Consider the following 25,788-nt stretch of genomic DNA (forward strand, 5'->3'; position numbering starts at 1 on the left):
TGGAGTTAATTGGAGAAGTAATCCAATTACCCAGGACTAAAGGCAGACTCCATTAACCACATGGTTGCAAAACAACATAAAACACTTTAAAATACATAAAGTCACATTTACACATAACACACAGACATTTCACCTATCCCCAGATAGCTGGGATCTGCACGCACAAAACTACCGAATAGCGCGCAGATCCTACTCACACAGTACAATTGCCATGGAGCTAAAGTCTTTCCCATAGTCTTTCATTATATGAATAGGCTCCATGGTATGGCTATCTGGGGTATCACATTCCCATAAAGTCTGGTCCATAGTCCAAAGGCAAGAGGCGGGCAATCAGCCCCCTCCAAGGACACGTGGCGAGGTCGGTTTCGCCACACTTCTCCCCTTTACCCCCCAGACTAACAGGGTACTTGACCTCCTGCCGGTCAGTGCCCTTGTTAGTCCAGCAGCCCACCCACAAGACAGAAACAGCAGAGCAGCCCACCCACAATAAACAGTTACTACACCTGGGTGAGGGAGAATCTTGTCCAGGTTCAGGTGCCTCACCACGGCTGTGTGGGGGACTGGTAGGCTGCCTTGGTAGGTTGCTGAGGGGGCAGAGACCAGCGGTACTCTGTCCTGTTGCCAGCACTACCACGGGAGTAGTCTGGTTGGAGCCTGGTTGCTGGAGACCGACTGTCTCCCCTTTAAATACACCGCTCTGCTGCTGGAGACCGACTGTCTCCCCTTGAGTTACACCGCTCTGCTGCTGGAGACCGACTGTCTCCCCTTGAGTTACACCGCTCTGCTGCTGGAGACCGACTGTCTCCCCTTTAGTTACACAGCTCTGCTGCTGGAGACAGACTGTCTCCCCTTTGGCTAAACAGCCCTGTTGTGGGGGGGCAGGACCGACCGTCCCTACCCCCTGTGCTGGAAGTGCAGAGACCACGGTCCCATCTGCACAGGTGTGGGGCTTACAGTCTCCCCCTGGTACATTAAGCTGCCGCTGGGGAGAGGTGGTAACCAGCTCCTCTCCCATTAGAACACTCTGCCGCTGGGGAATGGAGACTGGGCTCTCTATTCCCTGTACATTAATGATCCGCCGCTGGGAAGAGGTGGTAACAATCTCCTCTCCCATGCATACTTCCCGTCTCTGCGGAGGGAGACCGACTGTCTCTCCTCCCAGCACAGAGTCCTGCTGTGGGGGAAAGGGGAATGGGCTCTCTATTCCCTGCTGGATACTCTGCCGCTGGGGAATGGAGACCGGGCTCCCAATTCCCAACAAATCACACTGCCGCTGGGGAGGGAGGACGGCTCCTTCAGCTCCCTGTAACTTGGGCGCAGAGACCACGGTCCCATCTGCGCTGGTGTGGGGCTTACGGTCTCCCCTTGGTGGGTTAGGCGGCCGCTGGAGAGAGGGTGTAACAAGCTCCTCTCTCTGAACTGTAACCTGCCGCTGGGGATCTGGGCCGACTGCCCAGCATCCCTGTAGGGCCAGTAGAGAGACCTCGATCCCATCTCCACCTGCCATCTGTGGGTCTCTCCAGGACCAGTCTATGAGGTCTGGTTCTGCTTGTCGGGTAGGTTGGAGCTGCACGAAGCTGAGCAGGTGTTGGTAGTCCTGCTCCAGCTCCCACTCCCTTGTTACCAGGTGGGTCATGTCTTTGCTCACCTCGCATTCGTCAGCCCAGACATACATGCCCATCCGGTAGTCGTAGATGTCCCAAAACCTAGACCCCTCCGTGCTGCCAAGATCAATGTCGTCCTCCAAGGCATCCCATAATAAACCCGGGCCATCATAATCATCCCCCTCCGGTAAGTCGTGCTCGGCCGTCCAGGGGGTAAGTCGAATGGTATGCCACCAGAGGGCCTGGTATGCGTTGTCTAGCCAGATCTCTCGCCATACCAGGGTCTCTAGTCTTGTCACCCACTCATCCAGGGGCTGCTCTCCCAATAGATACATGCGCATCGCCACACGCTTCTGTAGCCGCTGCTCATCACTGGGGAGACTCTCACCTCGCCGCCACTGGGCGTCTTCCAGGGCATCATACCAGACTTCCTTTCTGTCTGCATCCCTGTAGTCCGCGGCCGCCTCCTCCTCCTCATCATGGAACGCTGTCCAAAAACTAGCTGATTCCATCCTGCTGTAGCCAGGGGCGCTGTACGGATACTAGCGTTGCCCTCAATTTGTAATTCCAAACGTTACCAGTGTCTCTGAGCTGCTTCTCCTCGCACTAGTACGCCATCCCACCGCTGCCACCAATGTAACGGATCGCCTGGCACCCCAACTGAGTACCTCCGTTAATGGATGCTCCTAGTGCTTCCTGAGGACTCCAAGCACTCTGGCAGACACCATAATCACCGAATCCAAGAAAACCTTTAAATTCTCCCAAGCGTATGAATGCTGTAGACCATTGAATAGGAACCATACGAATAGGCTTGTACCCCTAGCAGTCAACTGGAACAGCATACAATAAATCCTTCCCCCAATAATGAGACGACACATCACTTTGAGGTTAAAACAGGAACTCTGGACTGGCTCATCCAGCCTGGCTTTTATTTCCAACTCACACATACAGGCCACACCCAGGGGGAGGCATAAAAGAACCAATGACATAGATGTTACCTCCCACACATCCCCTCCCCTTAGTGTGACACATAATCCCATTATGCATACAGTGTAAAATATACTTTTACACAACTTTCATAACTTTAAAACCATACATCACATTCACATAAAAATACATATCCACAACCAATCCATTCAGGGGAACAACATATTAAAAAATGGCATGAATCCGACCAGGGGTTCAAAAGTTACTAAAAGTATCTTTTGTTCCTTTCTGGCTGGCAGAAAAACATCCCCACAATGCACCCTGGTTTCCTCCCTTCTGCCCTGGAGTTAATTGGAGAAGTAATCCAATTACCCAGGACTAAAGGCAGACTCCATTAACCACATGGTTGCAAAACAACATAAAACACTTTAAAATACATAAAGTCACATTTACACATAACACACAGACATTTCACCTATCCCCAGATAGCTGGGATCTGCACGCACAAAACTACCGAATAGCGCGCAGATCCTACTCACACAGTACAATTGCCATGGAGCTAAAGTCTTTCCCATAGTCTTTCATTATATGAATAGGCTCCATGGTATGGCTATCTGGGGTATCACATTCCCATAAAGTCTGGTCCATAGTCCAAAGGCAAGAGGCGGGCAATCAGCCCCCTCCAAGGACACGTGGCGAGGTCGGTTTCGCCACAAAACTTTTATAAATTAACCTGGTTGCACCCCATTGGGCTTCAAACAGACAGCCGGTCCTGGTACCTACTGGTTGTTTAGCTCGGTGGAACTAAACTCAGGAGGCAGGAATTACCCAGAGCACCTGTCTTGCAAAGGCTTCTCATTGAGCTGCATTGGAAAGTCTGTGATTGGACAGCGAAAAAAGTCTGGGCAAAGTTATAAGGGAATGAAGCAGACAAGAGAACTGCATGTTTTTAAGCTGTTTTTAAGATAGATATGTTTTTAGATATATTCCAGTGTAAAAATGTATAATTAAGTTCATGCAAGTTTTCATTTGGGGTATATCTACTAAACAGTGATTTTTACTTATTTTGTACTTGGGCAGTGGAGTGTCCCTTTAATCCGATTTGACAGGGGCAGAGCGAGGGCAGGTGAGTTTGGAGAGGGTGAGATTAACACGATTAGGAGTGGTTAATGTGAGTGTGGATGCGTAATGGGGCTGAAAGTGTGAGGGGGGAGGTTGACAGTGTGAGGGGAGGCTGACAGTGTGTGGGGGAGTCTGACCATGTGTGGGGGAGACTGACCATGTGAGGGAAGGCTGACCGTGTGTGAAAAGGCTGACTGTGTGTGTGAGGAGGCTGACTGTGTGAGTATGGTGACACAACATTGTGGGGGTTGACAGTGTGTGGGGGGCATGACAGTATGTGTGAGGGAAGGTGACAGCGTGTGTGAAGGGGTGATACTGTGAGAAAAGGAGGTTGATACTGTGTGAGAAGGGGTTGATACTGTGTTGGAAAGGGGGTGATACTGTGTGAGACAGAGGGTTGATACTATGAGGGAGGAGGATGATTGAAACTGTGAGGGGGTGATACTGTGAGGTGGGAATATTGTAAGGAAGGGGGTAATTCTGTGGGAGGGTACTGTGAGCGAAGGGGTGACTGTGTGAGTGGGTAATACTGTGAGGGGGATACTGGGAGGGAGAGGGGTAATACTGTGTGAGGAATACTGGGATGAAGAGGGTTAATGATGTGTGAGGAATACTGGGTGGGAGAGGGTTAATGATGGGGGGGGAATACTGGGAGGGAGAGGGTTAATGCTGGGGTGGGGGATACTGGGAGGGAGAGGGTTAATGCCAGGGTGGGGGGATACTAGGAGGGAGAGGGTTAATGCTGTGGGGTGAATACTGGGAGGGAGAGGGTTAATGCTGTGGGGGGAATACTGGGAGGGAGAGAGTTAATGCTGGGGTGGGGGATACTGGGAGGGAGAGGGTTAATGCTGTGGGGAGAATACTGGGAGGGAGAGGGTTAATACTGTGGGGGGAATACTGGGTGGGAGAGGGTTAATGCTGGGGTTGAGTGGATGCTGGGAGGGAGAGGGTTAATGCTGTGGGGAAAATACTGGGAGGGAGAGGGTTAATGCTGGGGTGGGGATAATGGGAGGGAGAGGGTTAATGCTGGGGTTAATGCTGGGTTGGGGTTAATGCTGGGGTCGGGGGAATACTGGGAGGGAGATGGTTAATGCTGGGGTGGGGGGATACTGGGAGGGAGAGGGTTAATACTGTGGGGAGAATACTGGGAGGAGAGGGTTAATGCTGGGGTGGGGGATACTGGGAGGGAGAGGGTTAATGCTGGGGGGAATACTGGGAGGGAGAGGGTTTATGCTGGGGTGGGGGATACTGGGAGGGATAGGGTTAATGCTGGGGTTAATGCTGGGTTGGGGTTAATGCTGGGGTGGGGGGAATACTGGGAGGGAGAGGGTTTATGCTGGGGTGGGGGATACTGGGAGGGAGAGGGTTAATGCTGGGATTAATGCTGGATTGGGGTTAATGCTGGGGTGGGGGGAATACTGGGAGGGAGAGGGTTTATGCTGGGGTGGGGAATACTGGGAGGGAGAGGGTTAATGCTGGGGGAACACTGGGAGGGAGAGGGTTTGTGCTGGGGTGGGGGATACTGGGAGGGAGAGGGTTAATGCTGGGGTTGGGGGAATACTGGGAGGGAGAGGGTTTATGCTGGGGTGGGGGATACTGGGAAGGAGAGAGGTTAATGCTGGGGTTAATGCTGGGTTGGGGTTAATGCTGGGGTGGGGGGAATACTGGGAGGGAGAGGGTTAATGCTGGGAGGGGGAGAATACTGAGAGGGAGTGAATAAATAAATTGTTATGCTCCCTGGTGGTCTGGTGGTCTCCCTGGTGGTCCTGTGGCCATGGCCTCCGGTCTGCAGGTCCGCTGTGTGCAGAGCTACAGACCATGTATCTTGCGAGATCGAGTCAGAGCGTTACTGTAATAACCCACGCCAACACTCTTATTGTTCAGAATTCGTGAGACAGATGGTCTGTAGCTATGCACACTGCGCAGCTGCAGAACGATGTCTGCGATGGGCGCTCTTCTCCCGAGCAGACGACAAGGAGGGGCCTCGCACCCGGTAGCATAACCAGCAAGCCGCCGGGCCTCCTCCTGGTGTCGGGACTGACTGACAATCTGCCCTAAGGTTGTTTAGGCGGCCGTGAGGCCTCAGACAGCGTGAGGCCTTAGGCAGCCTCCTAAAGTTATTTGATAAGATTTAGGCCTTATTAAAATGCTGTATTTATATCTGCTTAAATGGAAATACATTTACTTTTCTTAATGCCTGCCTCCTTAGCCCCGCCCCATTCTAACACACATCCAGCCTTAGCCCCACCCCATTCTAACATGCATTATACCTTAGCCACGCCCCTATTCTAACGCACATCCTGCCTTAGCCCCACCCAATTCAAACGCACATCCTGCCTTAGCCCCACCCCATTCTAACACACATCCTGCCTTAGCCCCGCCCCATTCTAACATAGTCCTGCCTTAGCCACACTCCATTCTAACACACATCCAACCTTAGCCCCACCCATTCTAACATAGTCCTGCCTTAGCCCCGCCCCATTCTAACAGATCCTACCTTAGCCCCACCCCATTCTCACACACATCCTGTCCTAGCCACGCCTCTATTCTAACACACATCTGGTCTTAGCCCCACCCCATTCTAACAGATCCTACATTAGCCCCGCCCCATTCTCACACACTTCCTGCCTTAGCCACGCCCCTATTCTAACACCCATCATACCTTAGCCCTGATGGGGATGGCATTACTGGATTCTGCGCTGTAGAAGACATGCGCAGGGAGGGATATATCTCTTTAGCCAGCATTCCATTTGCAGTTGCATGCTGGAAAGCCCGTTTTAGTTATAAATGCTTTTTGCCTCCTTGCTCTGCCTATCAGTTCATTGTATAGCATGGTGGGTAGGACAGAGCAGGCACAGCATGGTGAATTCCTTGCACTAAGGAGGAAGGGAGGTTCTGTGATCCCGGTCTGTGTGTTCGTTGTGTGTGTATGTGTTTGTGTGTGTGTTTGAGTGTTCAGCGGATTTATGACTCCTCTTGTTAATGTTCATAGGTCATATGTATTAAAAACAAATGCTACATTTCAGTCTCTAGTGTTCCTTTAAATATTTTTATACAAAATAATATTCTTACAATCACCATTTGTTGATTTGTCCTTGCATCAGAATTGTCATCAATAATCAATAAGTTGGCATCAGGAATACCTTGATGACACAAAATGAGGCAAAGAAAACTACCCAAGAGTTTTAAGGTCACTCTTGTTAATTTATTTATTAAGGAGACAATAAAATAAGTAAAAATAAAAAATAAAATAAAATCTGATTTTCTGAAAATCCATCCAGATCATTCTACATGATTCCTTATGCATGCTGTTTGCAAACAAACATAAACAAACAAACAAACAAAAGCATAGGGTTCCCCTCTTTAAATCCCTCTTCCATCCTGATATCACTGATAGGGATGACTTGAGTCTATATTGGTTTAATGGAAAGAGTTTGTGCAAGTGAATGGAAGTCGCTGATCGCGCCAGTTCAATTTTATCTACATATTAAAATTAATAATATAAAAGACATCTGTAAATGCATGCAATTCTATAATGCCCCCATAGGAGAAATTAGTACGTACATTAGTACGTTATGTAACCAGAGGACAGTAGAAGGATTAGACTGCCAGAGATTCACAGATTATAAATTTTTTTTTATAAATATAATTTAAAGAGCCATCGTATAAAGCAGTAAAATAGGTAATAAATCAACAACAAAGTGTCCGTTTAGCAAATTTTGCCAAATAAGAGAAAGGCAGTGCGTGGTTTCTCCTTCTTTACAGTATGTAACAGTAAATCCGCCCGCATCATTGCCTCTGTGCCATAAAGATGCTGACTTCGTAATGTAAGATATGCAAGCCGCCATGTTTATTTGATGGCGTTTGATTTGAAGTTCTGTGCAGTATTTATATTAATGTAAAACAGTCTCGTGAGGTTGTATTCAAGATTTGATCCTTTGAAATCAAACTTATGAGTTCCAGGGAAGTGTCAATAAATAAGTAATCATTTTAGATCTTAATGACATGTTGCCCAGAGGCGATATTATTAAAAAAAAAACTAAATGGAAAAAAAAAAAATCAAAAGAAAAGGAAATACTGCACAGACTTCATTTTAACCAAAGATCTAATGAAATACTACAAACATGACACTTTTTCATATTAGCCGTTGTTTAGGTTTTCCCCAATAAATAAATCAACAAAAATATAAGAAGAAGCCTTAATGGCTGGTGCTATCTAGGCAGGATTCACACAAACAAGATGCTCAGGGGTAGGTCCTCCACCCAAATTCTTATTTATGGCCCCCACCCACCGCTCAGAGGTGGGTGCCGGGGGGGGGGGGGGCAATAGGTCCCCCTTTAGTTTAACCCCTTAAGGACACATGACGTGTGTGACATGTCATGATTCCCTTTTATTCCAGAAGTTTGGTCCTTAAGGGGTTAAAAGCCCCCACTCGCGCGTCGCAGATGGGGGCTCAGGAGGCTGCTCACTAATAGCCATGCCCCTACTAGCTGGGTCACATGCTGCACTGACCAATCACAGCCATGCCATTAGTAGGCATGGCTGTGATGGCTTCTAAGGGCACACGAGCCAAACGCTTGTTGGTTGGCTGCCCTGCAGCCTTTCAAAACGCTTCACTAAATCGCCGAACACTGAACTCCAACCCGAACATACAGTGATATGTCCGTGTTCGGGTCCGGGGTCCAAAAACCGTAATGTTTTCAGTTCAGGTTCGCTCAACTCTAGTAGGGACGAGTTTTTATCATTATTTTGCATACGCTTTATTTAAAAAAAACACGATTTCCTTTCAATATTTATCGAACAGAATATTATATTAAGAAATATTTTGAGATAATAGTTGTCCTTTAATTATTGGCTGTGCAAAATGCTAGAAAAAGCGATGAATTAACATTCATCAACTGCAGCATCATCTCACGACCCCTAAAGTGTGCTGAATTATCAGTGTCAACAAGCAATGAATGAAAGACGAGCGCCCAATATTAAAAACTCGAGTGGCTATATGATGCAGCTACCTAAAAAGATGAAGCATTGTCTTTTTGTTATCTTGGCACTGAAATGAAAATTAAAACAATAGGTTAGTGTCAGGTTGTCAGCTCCTTATCTCGCTTATAGATTTTAAAGAAAATGTCACTCCTATCTGGCTGAGCAGCCATGTTGGGTCAGACTCTACGGTTATCTCACTGACCGCTGCTCAACCTAACTTGCCTGCTGCCGCAGTTTTACACAGACCAATCACAGCAGCAGGCAAGTTAGGTTGAGCAGCAATTGGTCAGATAGCAGTAGGATCAGATCCAACATGGCTGCTCAGCCAGCTAAGAGTGACATTTTCTAAACATACAATTCAATCTACATCATTTAAAAAAATATTATTACATTATATTAAATATAATAAACTTTAAAAAAAAAAAAAAAACATGAAGTGAAAATCTGGCGACATTTGTCCTATAAAGAAAGACGCATACTGGTCATATGTTCATAAAGGTCATCGTTTACTCACAGAAATCTTTGCACAGGCTCAGACGAGTCTTTGAAAACTTGTGTTGCCTTAGCAAGCGAGCATAAATAAATAAATAAACATATACCCTTACAATGATAATTCTGCTGGCTATAACATGGTTTATTGAAAGCTACATTGTGAAGGAAACAATGGGAGATAATATTTTATTTTTTTTTAAAGTGGAGGAGTCACACATGGACTGTACCTGTTCCACTGGTTTCCAAGGTGATTGAGAACACTGTTTACAAGAAGACGCTTTGATAAATCTCCCCTATTGGCCTATGATACTTAGCATGAAGTTCACATGTGTGTCCATAATTCTGCCTGCATCAAGTCAACCTATCGAACCCCTTGTAACGACACGCTCAGAATGTTCAGAATGACAGATACAAAACACAACAAGTTCGCTGTTTACAGAGGTAAGCCTTAACCTTATAATCATCTTACTTACTGCAGTGTGATTATTGCTGTTATAATTATGGGGAATGGTGTCAACATGGAAAAAAAACAAGAAAGCAAATTCAGTGCACGTGCATCTTATTCACACGAACACATATTATTATTATTATTATTATTATTAGTGTTTATATAGCGCCAATTTATTCTGCAGCACTTTAAAATATTATAAAGGGGGCAATTTAACAATAAATAATGCACTTACAAAATGTTACAGGAACAATAGATGCTAAAATGAGCTTACAATCTAGAGAACGTGGGGTACAAAAACATAGGAAGGGCATCTGAGGGGACATAAACTAAGCAACAAGGTGGGAAAGTAGCTAACTGGAAGGTGACAGTGAAGTGTAGCCCTACAGGAGAGAGCAGGAGACAGGTTTGTGAAACAGAAGTTACTCTGAGAAGCCATAACCTTTTCTGAAGAGGTGGGTTTGGGTAATGAAGGGCTTCTTAAATTACAAGAAGACTAGAGGAGAGGTCTTGCAAGTGTGAGTTAGCAGTAAGGGTACAATCAGCGGACAGGAGAAGATCACTGGCAGAGTGAAGAGACCGAGAAGGGGCATACATTTGAATAAGTGGAGAAATGTAGTTGTTTAGAGCTATATAGGTAAAGCTTAGTGTTTTGAATTGACTCCTATAGGGTACAGGAAGCCAATGTAAGGATTGACAGAAAGGTGTGAGAGGACCGACAGGAGAGAAAAATCAGCCTGGCCGGAGGATTCATTCAGTACGGTTACTGGGAAGATCAATTATAGTAAATCAATGTGATAAATTTTAAAAGTTTGAACAATCTCCTTAGCAGCATCTTGCATAAGAAAGGGTCAGATGTGGGCAATGTTTTTTATGATGGAATCTGCACCATGCGGCAACAGACTGAACATGAGGTATAAAGGTGAGGCCAGAATACACAAATACTGCATGCTGTCAAGGAGGGGCTGCTGCAGGTACCATCAATTTGCAGGGAGAGCGCAAGAGGAGAAACAGTATTATGAGGAAAAAAAAACAAGAAGCGCAGTTTTAGAGAGATTGAGTTTCAGAAAGCAGGAGGACATCCAATCAGAGATGGATGGAAGGCAAGCGGCTAATGTATTCTAGGAGAGCGGGTGAGAGATGGGGGGATTAGAGATATGTATTGTAGTCATCAGCCTACAGATTGTAGCAGAATCCAAAGTATCAAATAACTTTGACAAGAGAGTCGGTGTAAAGAGCAGGCCCGGACTGGCCATCGGGCATACCGGGCAAATGCCCGGTGGGCCGCGATGGCCGTGGGGCCGAGGCCGGCAGGGGAGATCACAGGATCTCCCCGGCCGGCCGCTGCAGGGCCAGCGCTACCCGAGTGCCGGCCCTGCATAGTGCCTCCATGGGCCGGTGGGGAGATCAAAGATCTCCCTCACCGGCCCAAAGGCACTGAGATGCGGCCGCCTGGGGAGTGTGGGAGGGAGGGAGGCAGGAGAGAGGACCCGGTGAGCTCTAGCCAGCAGCTCCGCCGGGTCCTCTCGCGAGGTCTGAGCGTTGCCGCGGTTACCGATTGGTGTGGTTTCTGGTGTTAGCACAAGGTAAGTGAGCAGAGGAGGGACCGGGGTCCGGGGAAACATCACATCATCCGCCAGAAGCAGAAGGATAGAAAGGAGAAGAAGATGCGGTGTTTGGGGGGAAATCTTGTATTTGTGCCCTTTGGATGGAACCACAGGAGAGGATGGAGGGGTGAAGGGTTAAAACGCACGAAGTGTGCAATTTGAGCAGGTAAGGGGAGGTTGTTGGACATAATTGGTGTGTTTGCAAGAACAGGTAATTGGCACTATCTACATACTAACATCTACACATACAATGTACAAATCGCTCTTATGTTTTCTTACAATATTGTTGAAAATAAGTCAAAATTATAAATATATATCTATATCCTGATGCTGTTTAGTCTAAGAGCATAGAAGCTCTAAGTTTCCAAGCTATGGCCTTGATTTAAAATTTTTGGAGAGCCTTTTAAAATGATTATTTTTCCAAAATATTACAATTTAAAAATATATATAATTTAAAAATAATATAATAATATTTCATAATAATACATTTGAAAAGTTTATCCAAAGTATTAAATCCATTCCTGATTAGAAAACTGCGTGCCAGGCCCTAAATGGCCCACAGAGAATCAAGTGTTCTCTAGTCTTTATCCATAGGCATACCCTTCAGTCTGTCATCAGCCTTGACTATTTTTACTGAGCTAAAAGACTGAATTCAATAAGAGCTGATATATTGCAATAAAAATGTGAATATTCTCATTGCTCTTTTTTGATTTTAATTTAAAAGTTCAGGTTTGTATCACAGCAACATTTCGATTCTAACTTGGATATATACAAAGTTAAACTAAACCACTCAATAATGACTATGAGTTGCTTAGAAATTCCATAATCACAGTTCTCATTGTATCACATCGTTTATACATGACCTGGAGGTTATTCTAGCACATACTTCATTTCTGGGTCCAAGGAGCTTTAGAAGGTAATGCCTGTATCTGATAAACACAATTATCCCATTGCATTCATTTAGTTAATACACTCCTCAAAGTTATTCACTAAAGTGATTATGCACTTCCACGTTTGGATTACCCTTTTAACTTGGGGAGAACCAAGTTAATGCATTGCAACAGAAACAGAAAAAAAGCCTTAGACAAGCTTAGTAGCTTGCCCTTCGGTAAATCCCTACTCTGGTCTCAACAGCTCAAGTAGACCTTTCAGTAGCTCCCCCTCTCAGGTCTCAAGCTAGTTTTTGCTACTTTCTTTTAGGTTAGGCTACCTTCGGCATTCCAGATGTTGTGGACAATATCTTTCCTGTTACTTTGCCAGCATTATGGCTGTAAGACTATTGTGAGATGTAGATAACAACAAGTGGCGGGCTGAAGGTTGTCTAACCATGGTCTAAGTGTTACAATAGTTATGGCAACATTGTAAATAGTAGCTCTTTTATTAATGCCCCAAAACATCCTTGACATTACAAGCAAATTTCATTGTATCATTTATGGTAAAAGAGGTAATATTCAAAGGGATTTTATAGTGCCAGGAAAACAAAGCTGTTTTCCGGGCACTGTAGGTTCTTACTGTGCCCCCTCCCTCTCGCCCCATCTCACTTACCTGAATCCAGCGCTGATGTCCCTTGACACTGGGTCAGGCTCTGCCCATGCTGCTTTCCTACCGGGGGAGACCTAATGCACATGGGTGAGCGTGAGAACGGCTAGCGTTGGATAACGAACCAAAGGTCTGTTGCAATTCAGGAAGTCCCTCTAGTAGCTGTCTGGTAGACAGCCCCTATATGTGGAGTGAACTCTCAGAGGTAATTATTGCAGTTTCTCAGACACTGCAATAATTACCACTGTAGCGGAACGCTGGTCTCTCACTATTTCCGCTGGTGGTCCAGGTGTGGCTCAGGAACAAGTAGTAACCCCAGGAGAAACATCCACAGTAATAGAATAATCCAACAGCGTAGCAAGCACAATCAGCAATACAATCCCATCACCTTTCCCAATAACTGGACGACACACAGTATCAGGAGCAGAACTGAGGCTTTATTTCACATACCCTGCTTTTATGCGGTTCTCCCCTGCAAGGGAGACACCCACAATAATTACTACAGTATCCAATCAAATAGACGTTACCTCCCACACATCTCCTCCCCTCAGCTTAACAGATAACATAATTACAATGTACACATTTTTCCCCAATTCTTAGATGTACCCCAAATATACTAGGTACACCCCTAAATGGTAGCCCTGATCTGGGTGAGCAACATATTCAAAAATCACCCAGATCGGACCAGGGGTTCGGGAGTTATGGGGGTTTAAAGATTTGACTGACCGCACAGGCAAAAGCAGCCGAAAATAGCTCCATAAGTTTTGGCCTTTCGGTCGGTCTCCGTTCGCGGAATAAAAGTCCCAAAATGTTTGCCATCCATGGCTATATTGGTGTTCGTGTGAATCCCCATGTTTGCATTAGTCTTTCAACCGAACGGCGGCTTGTTCGGTAGTTTCATCACGAATTTATGGAAGTCTGGAGGTCTCAGCGGTGTTTGCCTAGTCGAGTGTCCGATTTTAGTTTCAGACACTCAACGGCGAAACACCGCTGTTCGAAAGTTTAAGATGGCCGCCGCCACGTGTTAAACTCCCGAAATGTCGGCCACCCAGGGACTTGAACAAAGCGTTCGCAGGTTTCAATAGGAATGTATTAGACAGACAGGGAGGGAGATTGAAGCATCAGGGTGGTCCGGTGTTCAGTATATTTAGTTCGTATACTGAATACAGGAAGTCAGTACAGTTTTAGGTAAACAATCAAACGAATGCTTTTTAAATCCACACGAAAGCCTTATGACAAATCCATACGGAAATCTTAGTAGTTGAATAGCAAAGTAATAATGAATCCGCTGTACAGTCCAATATCTCTGCTATTCCATATGTCCTTGGCTGGCTCTCAAAAGGCCAGCAGTGCCATGCCAACCTCCATTATGCCCAGCCATTGTGTTTAAAGGGTCCCATCTTCCCAGGACCATAATCACTGGGCAGGCGGCGAGCAAGCAGCCCCCTCCAGGAAACTGGGGCAGACTCTTGTACAGGGGCTAGTCCACTACAACCACTATGGGGTTAAGGGACATGGGACATTGCACCCAGACCACTTCAATGACCTGAAGTGGTCTGGGTGCTTACAGTTTCCCTTTAAATATTGTTCAATTTCAAATTAGTTTCATTACAGTTTGGCCCTATCCAGTACAGATGTTTTTCTAAACAAATCTCCTAAATAAATTGTTTCCTGCTGCTACTTTCAGTTCATGAAGGTGTTTATAAAACGCAGACCCAATTTATAGTACAGTAGCAATAGTGGTAGCAAATCCATAAAAAAGTAAGACATTTTGGGAGCAGCATCGACGTTGAGCTTTGTAAATATTATAAGAGCATTTACTGCCCAAGGATGCGGCTCACCAAGAAAATGTAAAGCAAAACAATAGCCGGTGTCTCAGTGGGATGTCGGGAAGAATAAATAGCACATTGATTTATAGAATAAATAAATGTAAGAGATTTTTTTATAACAAAGTTTTTTATAAGAGACTGACATTTCCCATCTTAGCTTCTCTATAATATAATGTATTTCTGAAGTCTATAGCTGACATTTCACTATTTGTCAATGTTTTCTATAAAAGCTACCATTAAAAATAAATAAACAAATAAATAATATGAGACTTAAAATTGCCATCTATGTCCACTTTCACAGATAAAAATTTCACTCAGAAAGCAATTTTCTTTTAAAAAAATATTAGGAATACAATTGGAAGTCAAACAAATTTTATTTTAATTTTCATACACTTTGCAGATAGACACAGTGTAAATTAATTAAAGCGGCACTGTCACGCCAAACTTACCTTTCCCCCAATCGCTTCCTCTTCTCTCCCTCTCTCAGGATCTGTTCTTCATTTCTTCCTGTCTGCTCTAGTTTTCTTTAAAACATAAGACAAAGTAGGGACTACTTTGTCTTATGTATTTTTCCTACACTTGACCAGCTTTGACCTACTTCCTGTAGGTAAAAAAAAATGTTTCCCACAATACTCACCCTTTCCTCCGTGATCTTGCGATGCCTGCTTTCAGTATTCACGAACGTCCTGTCATTTAGACAGGTCGCCGGCGAAACTACCGAATTTCATCCTAACAGAATGAGAACAGTTTGTTCATTCATCTTAGGACGCCATTCAGTACTTTCTGTTTGTTCGTGCCGCGGCTGCATCTTGCAGCCGCTTAGTAATTAGCTCCCAAATTCCCACGATATTAGACACTGATCTACCAAAAGGCAGTCAACTTTTCTAATACTGAATAAACATGACTTAGTATTAGTGAATAAGGGAGTAGGGGCATGTCTACTAAACAGAGAACCCCCACTACTATTAAAATAATTAACGGGGGGAGGACATAGTGTGACACGCGAGTGGGGGCTGTTAAACTAAATGGGGGGCCTAATGTCCCCCTCCGACCCCCATCCATGAGCAGCGGGTAGGGACCCTAAGTAACAAATAGAGGGGGACCTATTGTCTCTGCCTCTCTGGCCTCCACCCATGAGCAGCAGGTGGGGACCTATTGTCTCCCCCCTCCGGCCCCCACCCCTTATGGGTAACTATGGGGGTGGGACCTATTGTCTCCCCCCCCAACCTCCACCCATGAGCGGTGGGTGGGGGCCCTCAGTGACAAAAGGGTGGGAGGACCTATTGTCCCCGCCCCCACCTATTGGTGACGGGTGGGGGCTAAATGTAAACCCCCCCCTCTGCTTTTTTATTTTATTTTATAAATTCAACTAGTATTTTTTAATTTACAGGTATTTTGTTATTCGTTACCCCTCACTATTTTTAGAGTCAATGGGGTAGGTAGGGTTTAATTTTATTGGGAAGGAGGATGACTAGGTGTATTGGGACCCCTAGTCACCTGTGGGGGGGTTTACATTTAGCCCCCATGGGTGGGGACCGGGGGAGGCAGTATGACCCTTTTTGTTATTTAGGGCACCCACCCGCCGCTCATGGGTCTACCATTCTGTGACGACGTATCCCACAGGGCCTTCATCTGCCCACACAAAGATGGTGGCGCCCAGGAACTATGTCCGGGCATAAAAAAAAATTGGGGGCCTGGGGGTGACTAGGGGCATAATAAAATGTATTGCAGTGGGTTTCAAAAAAAAAAAAAACACCAAAAAAACGGATGCGGCCATGACAGTGCCGCTTTGAGCAGTTTGTCAGCCAGTTTTATTTTGCAGTTCAGCAATTTTTGAAAAACATTCTTGCACCCTTTTAAGTTAGCAAAAATAAAACCAGAGAAAATGTTCAAGTAGAACAGATAAAAAAATAATAAAGATAATGAAGTGTTCTGCATTTTTTTAAATCTTATTTTATCTTTCCCTTAATGTACTTAAAATATTTTACAGTTTGCCTGCACCATTTACCATTATTTAAATAATAACTTTCTGCTGTTTAAATACAATTAATTTCCCACGTGTCAATGCTGCATTATTCAGAAGAATTCCTTCTACCAGTCTTGGATTCACTGGCAGAGCCTTGACTCTGGGCTCTTGTCCTCATGTCCACTTGTGACCCTGGACAGAGTAGTCCTTTCGTTCTGTACACACGTGTGCCATAACACTGCCCTACTTTGGGCTGCCCTGTCCCCGTCCCACATTCATACCTCCTAATGTCGAAAGAGGAATTTATCTAATTTGTTGCTGAAAACTATACCGGGGGAAGGCAGGAATTAAACCCATGAGATGAAATGAACACCATTCTCTCCATTAAGTGACAGCAACCAGCAGGTGTTAATAGACTTTTAAAATGGCAGGAAAATTTAATATTCTCAATACAGGCCTATGTGAGAGGGAAAATAATGATCCATTCTACACTTGCCATTAGCCCAACACCTTTTAAAGGGTATCGGCCATGACAAATACATGACAGAGAATCAAATTTAATCTATAAATTGTGCTAGCAGAATTGATAGCAAAAGTCTAGATTTCTCTAAAATCAGAGGTTAAAAAAACAGCCATTTCTCACTTCTCTCAGTCTGTTCAGTCTGTGCCGAACCAGTGCCGATCGGCACAGAGATCAGAAGGCTGTGCTCTGAGTATTTATTATCAGGGAAACTCTTCTCTAGATATCTCTCCTGCTTGAATTCAGCCCAATGGAAAACAATACCTGCAAGAGGGAAGGAGGGGTAGGCTCTATGTGAGGGGGGTACCAAGGAGAGAGGGGAGAAACAGCCAGTGATTCATTGCAGCAGCTTTGTACAAGAATATGAAAATGGAGAGAGAGGACAGGTATGTTTTATTTTTTCAAAGCCAACAAAAAGAGTTGAGGATCTTTTAACCTGATATGGAAAGCAAGCCTGTGCTTCCCAAACAGGGGTATCTTATGGCAAGTGTAACAACCACTGAAATATGACTGATGGTCTCAGCAGGAGACGGAGTAATGGAAATAAGATATGAGCTTTTAATAGTATTAAGGGGAGAAACATCTAATTGTATAATATGAGTCAAGTCACATGGTTAGAAAACTGCAAACTTAAATCTGTCATGACAGGTTCACTTTGAATAAGACTAGTATTACCAGCCTTTATATATTGCAAATCGTGATATTTTGGCCAGGTCCCATCCTCAAAGCCCCACTGAATGTAAAAATGAAGCTAACAGTGGGTAGAAGTCATACCTTGAGGTTTGCTTCAACACCACAAGTGTACAAACCTGCACCACAAGTGTACAAACCTGCACCTAGAAACCTGAGCTATTATTAAAAGAAAAGTGAGATTATGAGGGCACATACTTGCTACATGTTCAATCCAGCCAGAGAGTCCCTTCTAGCACTAACGGGCACCAAAGGGCAATTATTGCAGAATGAAAGTTTAATCTGGTCAATATAAGCAAGATTTTCTTCATCATTGTTTTTCTATTTGGTAAATTTTTTAATTCGTGTTTTTCTGGTTAAATGACAAAATATCTCAATTTCTAACCTGGACTTTGCTCATAGTTTGTTGCCAAATGATTTTGTGCTTGATTATTTGTAACATTTGTACGAATCATACAGTTTAATTCTATGTACCCGTAAGATGTCAAATCCGGTCTTATATAGTCAAAAGACGTTCAGCTTTTCAATATAAACTGTATACATTGGATCAAACATTGTGAAATGTAATATTGATTCTTACAAACCAGCGCGATGATAATGCTAATCATTAATTCATACAGATGTAATGTAAATATTCTGCATGATTTATTGATTGACTCCAAGCACATTGCAATAGAGTATAACATTTATATTTGTTCAGAGTAATTTTAGCCATGTGATCTGTCACCACAACGCAGAGTACACAGGGAACTGTCCACACAAGGATATAAAGTCCTGTTAGAAAATCACAAGAATTGCTCTGACTATATAATTCAATTTGCCTAATTAATTGGGTTGTTGACCCTTGAATTCCCTTTTTGATGTTGATCAGTGGTTTTTATATCCTGCGTTTAGCTCATTGGTTATTTTAACAGATTCCACTGATGGGAATGGGCACATTATATTTATAGGGCCTTCTCCATTTCATTGAAAAAAAAAAATAGCTACAGAAACAAAGTCTTAGGAAAGGGTTTTGCTAAATATATATTAATATATTACAATTAATGTAACTGATCTAACGTTATTAGTGCAGTTTTGTTTACACAGACATATACATGATTTGAGTTCTTGCCAAAAAAAAAAGTTTGACCCTCTTGGTATGACTGACCCAGGAGAAAGTGGTCATGAATACACAATCAGCCATCTTTACTCAAGCTGCCGAAGTTTAAGTTGTCATATTGCAACAGATGCTCAAGGTAACTGGGGGAAGCAGCCAGGGCCATCTTTAACGCGGAGCAAACGGGGCAGCTGCCCCGGGCCCTTTTACCTCTGGGGGCCCAAGGCAGCTGCCACGTGGGCCCCGCTGCCCTCAACAACTTTCTCCCCCCAGCCCTCCACCCATGGGCCCCCAGTGCATGCTGATCTTGGGGACGCAAACAGGGGCCCACCGGGTGGCCCATGCAGTAAGGGCCACCCGGTGGGCGTTTGTAAGCACTCTGTGGCCCTTTAACAGCACGACCGGGCCCCTTTGCTTTTTGGCAGCATGAGAGGAAGTGACTGCCGTGACCCGTGAGTCACTTCCTCCCAGAGAGAGCCGCGTGGGAGTGACCACACCAGGGAAGCAGAGAGGAGGAGGGCTGGTCCAGGTTGCCAGTCTGCAACCCCCAACAGCCTCAGCCACCACTCTGGCCACCAGGGAAGCAATCCTTTAAGGTAGGAAACGGGGAGTAAACTTAAAAGTGTGAGAAGAGGTTCACATTTTTCTTGTCTGTAGTTATTCAGGTGTTTGTCATCTGCTGGTTCCCTTTCTTTTTTACATACACCCTCTCTGCTATATGTACGAGCCGTTCACCCCTGATAATTTTTCTTCTGGTTTGGATACTGTAACAGCTATTTGAACCCAGTGATGTACACCATATTTAATCAGGATTTTATTTAAAAAGATTTTATGTAAAGGGGAGAGGAGAAGGATTGTGTAGTGCTGGGGGAAGAACATTTGCACCATGTAAATGTATTTATTGTACCATGCAGTAAGACCAATATTCCTAAAATAATCCTCCTATATTCAGTTTATAAACAAGTCCCTATTAACCCTGTATGTACCAGGTGTCTGAGAAAAGCATTTCACACTCTCCGACACTCAAGTTAAAAGTTAAAACAAATAGAAATGCTATTTTATTACTGAAGCAAAATTCTCTACCAGTTCTGGCAAGCATCTCATGATCATCCATATATATTTCTTAGAGCAAGTCCTTTATTTTTTTTTAATAATATTGTCATTTTATTGCAGTGTTTGCAACCTATAAGCATCACAAATCCCTTTGGGGTATTTTCACTAAACAGTGAATTTCACTGAAACGCTAATTTGCAAATGTTCAGTCTGAAATATTCAAGCTGGGATTAAGTGTAAATTGGAATATGCTATATTTGGGGCCAAAACTTTTAAAGAATTAAAGAATTCTCTGTTTTTAATTCACTGCTTAGGATATAGATCACAATGTGTTTGCTCATCCTTTAAGGTTCTACATACATTTTTATTTTATTTTTTTCATTTTGAAAGTAGATATCCTTTTCTCCATACAAGCAAAGTATTTACTGATAGTGGCTTTAACCCTTTGAGTGTCAGTGTGCTCCCTGCACAATAACAAGCAGTTCACAAATAGTTAACATGTTTCTTTGTCACTTAGTGGTTAAGAGAAGGCCTGGTGAAACATTGCCTGGCAGGAACTTTTAGGGTATGTAATGGGTAGACTTAGTTGCAGTGGCTTCCAGCACTGAACAGGTTAATAAAAATGATGCAAAACAGCAGCAGGGATTTCAGTTCAGATAATAAAAAGTGCAGATTAAACAGCAAAACAACACATTGCCCACCCCTAGGCTTGGCATGGGAGTCTGCAATGCAAAAGGGAAATCTGGTGGCAACTAAACATTAGCCCTATGCGTGTTTTGCAATATGTTGGGCATGCCTCTGGCACTCAAGGGGTTAGCTCAGGTTTACAAAATGTCTCTCTAACCATTTCCAGTATTAAATGCAGAGCTATATGTTGCACTTAAAGGGCCACATGCTGTAAGGGACCCTCACACAACCATAAGCATCCCAAAACCAGTTTGGATTGCAGCTTCCTTAATATTAAAGGGACACTATAGTCACCCAGACCACTTCATCTCAATGAAGTGTTCTGGGTGCCAGGTCCCTCAGGTTTTAACCCTTCAGATGCAAACATAGCAGTTTCATAGAATCTGAATCTTCCAGACAACTACTAGATGCGCATCTGCGATGCTAGAGGCAAATTTTGCCTCCATCGCACAGAGCGTCCATAGGAAACCATTGAGAAATGCTTTCCTATGGACACTTTGAATGCGCGCGCATTCAGCTCCAGTGACGTTGGACGGGAAAGCTGACGTTGGACGGAAGGAGAGGTCACCAGTGCCGAGAGAGCCCGGCGCTGGATTAAGGTAAGTGGCTGAAGGGGTTTTAACCCCTTCATCGCCACGGGAGGGGGATCCTGAGGGTGGGGGCACCCTCAGGGCACTAAAGTGTCAGGAAAACCGCTTTGTTTTCCTGACACTATAGTGATCTTTTAAGTGTCCACAGGATCTTGGGGACGCACATTAAGGAGGCCCACCAGGTTGCCCATGCAGTAAGGGCCACCCGGTGGGCGTTTGTAGGAAACAGGGAGTAGATTTAAAAGTGTGAATCTTTCAGTATGTCTGTGTGTCTGTCTGTGTGTCTCAGTATGTCTGACAGTGTATGTGTGTCAGTAGGTTGTATCTCAGTATGTCTGTCAGTGTATGTCTTTGTGTGTGTGTGTCAGTATGTCTGTCAGGTTGTGTTTGTGTCTGTGTGTGTCAGCATGCCTCTCAGTATATATGTGTGTGTGTCAGTATGTCTGTCCGTGTGTATGTCTGTGTAAGTATGTATGTGAGAAGTGCAATTGCATGCCAGGGAGTGGGGGTGCCCATGGGGCCCAAGAAAATGTTTTGCCTAGTGATATTAAAGACGGCCCTGGAAGCAGCGTTCACCATTTACTCACCAACCTGCCACCTAGCCAGTTAATGCCTGCGGTAAAAACATGTGCTTGTTTTACAGTAAGAATTAATCGTGCTCAGTTCCTCACAATATACTGTTTGTAGAACATTAAGAAACAACTCAAGTCTTCAGTTGTTAAAAGTGTTTATTTACAAATTTACACTACTGCTACGAACAGAACAAATGTTGTTACCATCTGGTGACATTCTGAGAAGTAGACATGTGCACCAGTGAAATTTTCCTTTCGTACAAATTAATTTGTACTAAATAAAAATGTAATTTGTCAATTCCGAATTTCGTCCATAAACCATTTGTCTTTCGGCCGCAATTCGTTACAAAATAATTTGTTTTTTGCCCATTAGGATGAAAATAACATTGCGCATGCACAAAAAAAAGGAAAAAAAATCAAGGACGGTGCCGGCAGCGCTACCAGCTTCCTCCATATAATAAATATTAACAAGTCATACCCCGCCCTGCATTAAAACCTATGGGATCACTATGACCCCCATATTAATAACAGAGAGATTAAATCCTCTCCGCGTGCCCCTACTCGTGGCATGTTGCCTAAACAGCGAGCAGCGAGTGGCTGCTCACTGTCATTTAAAACAACGAGCGACTAGGCAGCTATTGCTGCCCAGTCGCTAGTGCAATAAGGGGGGACCTGGCACCCCATGGTGAGGAACCCAAATAACTAAAATATGGGGGACATAGTGCTGCAGGGAGAACCAGGTTTTTTTGTTTCTCATCTGTGCTGTGGGGGTTAATTCTTCCGTAGCATGGAGTACATCGGCAGTGAAGTCTCCCGGTGCAGGGAGAGCTAGTAATAGCATTAGCCACCAGTGTGGGGAGATTTAACCCGAGCAGGGCTGCAGGGAGACTCTTACACGCACGGGTTAAGTCTCCTGCTGCAGGGAGATCCAGGTTTTTTTGTTTCTCCTCAGTTCTGTTTGGGTTAATTTTCCTGCAGCACGGAGTCTATTAAAACAAAAGAACTGAAACGAAAAGGTAATGCATTCAGCATTTGCCCTTTCGTTTTGTCTAAAATTTGTATGTAGGGCTTTTGTTTATGTTATAGTAAACGAACGTTAAAAAGTCAGAAAATTCAGACGAAATCATATTCGCCTGATAACGAATGTACATGTCTACTGAGAAGTACCCATGAAACATGGAGAGTTCTTCCACAATATTTTAGTATTAATGGGCCCTACTATAAATATAAAATGCACTAAGCTTATTCATTCTGGAGGTCAGTAATAGTGAACACAATCAGGTGGAAACTTTAAAATGTAATAGGCATTCTGATATTTAAAAACACAGAATGGATATAAATAACAGAAATAGAAACCCTTACGCAATGCCCAAGGCCTGGTCCCAGCCATCTTTCTAACACTGGCACTGGCCCTATCCATAACTCTGTCTAGCCCTAATCCTGCCCATAGTTTTAAACCTGGCCCTAACCCTGGCCCTGACCATAGCCCTAGTACTAACTCGAACCATAGCATTAATCTTAACTCTAACCTTAGCCCGCACCCCAATGGAGCTATAGTCACTAGTCCCTTTTTCCCTACGAGACTGGGCTTGTGGCTGCCCAGGAGAGCGCTCTCTCCAGTGGATACCTGCGTGGGGATGAGAATGGATATATGTGGTGTGAGAGGAAATGTGGTTTGGTAGTTGATGGCGTATATATGAGGCCTGATTTACTGAACAGCAGCCTGAGGTTTGAGAGTTTAATGTCCCAGGGAGAGATGTTAGGTTTGCAAGATGCATTACTGGTACTCTGCAAACCACGGTACGGGTCCCTGGGGTGGAGCACTTGGAGAGCAGGGTGGGCCAGTGCTCCAATAGCACCAGCTGCTATGTAACAGTCGAACCAGGACTTTTATTTTGCTTAGTAGTATCACGTATGTCTAATTGCACCTCACCTGTATCTGATCAATTAGCTAGACGGCTTTTAAAAAGAAGGGATCATCATGCTGCAGAGTGAGGGAGAAAAAGCCACCTAGGAGAGCTGAAGGAGAGAGAAAGAACTATTGTGTTTATTGCAAAGCTATTTCGTTTTTTTGAAAATTGGTAAGTGGGAAAGCCACCCAATTCCAGATAGTGATTACTCTGTTTAGTAAGTGCTCAAACAAGAGCAAGACATTTTGTTTTGTTTATTTTACTTTTGAAACACCTGTATATAATTTTCACCAAATAAATCTGAAAACAGAGCTGGACGTGTCCTGGACTTTCATTACCCTAGAAGGCTGTGGTTACAAGATCAGTAAAAAGTCCTACCTATAAAAGAGGTGGTTTGTTACAGTGGCTATATATATGTATATATTATGTTTCACTTTATATATTTGTATAAGAATTGAATTGATTTGTTAGCATAATATTTAGTATTGAGACATACTGTCTGTATGACAGACTTAAAGCAAATAATATTGATGCACTATAGAGATATTGGAGATTAGACATATGTGGAAATTATATATTTAATTTGTTTTATCTGGAAAGATCCAATGATGCCTTTTTTATTTAAATATAATCTTCCAGTTAACTTGATGTTATTTTTTTGAGTAACTTTAGAACTAATTTCCTGGGAGGACACCAGGGGGAGAACAAATTACCTTTTTGACATCGTAATGGAACGCAAGTTGGACCTCACGGAGGCGAAGGAAATACATCAATACTTCCGGTTTCGCCGTCTCCGAAATACCGATCAGCTGGAATCATAACGTCAATTACTTCCTAACTAAGAACAGATGAAGGGGATCTGGAATCCACCAATAAGAAGATAGACAAGGAAAACACCCACTGGAATACTAATGTACTCAATACATGAGGGAAACATGAACAGGACAGGACAGGACTGTACATGAACTGGGAATACAAGACAAATAAAACTAGACAAGAGATACAAGGAGACATAACTAAGTACTATTTATGTAATAAACATTGGAGATTTAGGCATACATAAATGGCCAAGATGTATGCAGCCCAGCACTGCCCCAAAGTACTCCATTTACGATGGGTCCTAACTGCCTAGATATGCATGACTAAACAAACAACAATATAACACACACAGTACTTACCTGCAAAGATAAGATCAGAGGAAATGAGACCACTGCTAGCAGGAACACACTGAAACAAAAATGATAAATGGCAAAGGAACAGGTGTGGCAACAAAAAACAAACATTTAAAGGAATCCAGGTGACTGGGAATTCCAGGAACGGAATAAAGGAATGAACCCAGAAAACCCAGCATGAAGAAAACTAGACATAGAGTAGAAAACCAGAAAAAACAAGAAAAACTGAACAAGAATTGTAAAAAAAAGTACTGGATATCAGAAGCCAAGGCCAGAAATATATGCAGAATGGAACAGAACAGGACAGTTAAGCTGCACCTTTCAAAGAACTGTACACTCTAACCTTTGTGCATTGATACGAGATGTCTAGCTCTTTGTCCTAAATCTACCTGTGCTCAAAAATAAAGTATATATAAAAAAAAGACTGCAAAAGTAGTACCTATCCATAAAAGTGGTGATGATACTCAGATATCTAACTATTGTCCAATATCATTGCTCCCTGTATTGTCAGAAAACATGCGTTCACACGCAACTTTGTCAGTATTATCAATATTCAAACTATTTAACCCCTGATCAATCTGGCTTTCGTCCAAATCACTCAACTACGACTGCCCTCTTAAAAGTTTGCAATGACATCCGAACTGGCATGGAACAAGGAGCACTAACTGGAGCTATTTTCCTTGATTTTGCCAAGGCCTTTGTCACTCATGTATTGGTGATCATCCACTAACCTGGTTTCAATCATATGTATCGAATCGATCACAATATGTGCTCATTTCTGACATCTCTCCCAGTCATGTGTGGTTTTCCCCAAGGCTCCATACGCGGTCCTACTATTTACATTATTCATAAATGATCTGCCTAATGTCTGCTAAGCCTCAACAGTACACATGTATGCAGACGACACAGTAATCTAAGCTAGTAAACCCAATTTACCATATTTGAGGCTGTGCTCCAAGACCAGTTCACAGAAGTAAAAAA

The sequence above is a fragment of the Pelobates fuscus genome, chromosome 1, assembly GCF_036172605.1.
Source record: "Pelobates fuscus isolate aPelFus1 chromosome 1, aPelFus1.pri, whole genome shotgun sequence".
In the NCBI taxonomy this organism is placed as follows: Eukaryota; Metazoa; Chordata; class Amphibia; order Anura; family Pelobatidae; genus Pelobates; species Pelobates fuscus.